At 37.2% G+C, this 1488-nt stretch overlaps 1 protein-coding gene across 1 annotated transcript in view; it reads left to right on the plus strand.

The window, feature by feature from the left end:
• The window catches only part of LOC106869894 (protein DD3-3), a 33776-nt gene that overhangs the window by 17954 nt on the left and 14334 nt on the right, over nt 1-1488 (plus strand). The gene's annotated exons all lie outside the window — the stretch shown is intronic.

Below are 1488 nucleotides of genomic sequence, written 5' to 3' on the forward strand. Positions count from 1 at the left end.
ACAGTCTGGCTCAAATGCTTCTTTTGGCTGTCTCCACACATGTACTTGGCCAGTGGTCAGAAATAAAGTAAAGGATGACTCGTCCGAGCAAATATCATTCTTCCACTGCTCTAGAGACCAATTCTGTAGGTTTTTACTCCACTCTGAACACTGCAACGTTTGTTTTTGAAAGTAGTGGTTTTCTGATTGTAGTCCTCCCAGGAAATCCGGTTTTGTGCAGCTCCTGGTGAACTGTTTTTGTGGAAACTGGGTTCTTGAGGTGGTCATTAAGTTCTGCAGTAATTTTGAGAGCTGTACTTTTGTGATCCTTTGTTAACAATTCACATAAGAGTTCGACGGTCCCTATCTGAAAGTTTTGGTTTTCTTCCAGAATTTTGTTTCGACAAGGAGGTTTTTCTCTCTCTCTCAAAGGCTGTCATTACTTTCAGGACAGTACTTCTTGATACACCAAACATTTCTACTGTTTTCGTCACGCTGGCACCTGCCATACGAGCACCAACAATTTGACCTCTTTGAAAGTCCAATAGATCTGTCATTTTAATGACTTTTAATTACCTTTTCCTGATGATATCTGAAAAGAAACAGTAATTTTAGCAAAACATATTAAGCAACACTAATAATAAAAAAAAAACAAAAATAAACAAGCTTTTGATGGTTTTATAGATATTTCAAAATTATGATGCTATGATGTTAGGTGTTTCCATTATTTTGTCCAACCCCTGTACCTTTAGAAGACAGGAAAATGAGGCCAGCAGGTGGCTAAAGAGAATTGAACCCTGTACCTCTCAAATTCCAGATGAGTGTTTTGTACCATTAAACTAAACAAACCCTGACAACAAATACTGTCTTTATATCACTAAACAATAGCTGTTGGAATGTGGGAACATTTTTTATAAACAGACTTAAAAGTGCTTAAAAGTGCTTAAAAATGAAGTAGATCTCGAATGCAGAATAGGTGTGAAAACTGCTCAGGTGATCACGTAAATACCTTCAGAAGACGGAAAAAAGTGGCCAGCAAGCACTACAGAGAATCGAACCCTGTACCTCTCAATTCTCTGTATTGGCTTGCTGACTGATCTTTTTCATCTTCGAAGGTATTTACAGATCTAAACTGTTTCCACAGGTATTCTGCATTTGAAATTTCCTTTATTTTCAGTAAAATACTAAAACAGTTATATCTTATTCTTTTCTACTCTAGGCACAAGGCCCGAAATTTTGGGGGAGGGGGCCAGTCGATTAGATTGACCCAGTATGCAACTGGTGCTTAATTTATCGACCCCCGAAAAAATGAAAGGCAAAGTCAACCTCGGCAGAATTTGAACTCAGAACATAAAGACATGAAATATCGCTAAACATTTCGCCCGGTGTGCTAATACTTCTGCCAGCTCACTGCCTTGACAGTTATAGCTTAACATGCCCAAACATTTCATTAGAAATCTTTAATTGATCCTTATTAAAGTGTTTATATATATATATGTATATATTTAT

Source organism: Octopus bimaculoides, chromosome 1 (genome assembly GCF_001194135.2).
Source record: "Octopus bimaculoides isolate UCB-OBI-ISO-001 chromosome 1, ASM119413v2, whole genome shotgun sequence".
Classification (NCBI taxonomy): domain Eukaryota; kingdom Metazoa; phylum Mollusca; class Cephalopoda; order Octopoda; family Octopodidae; genus Octopus; species Octopus bimaculoides.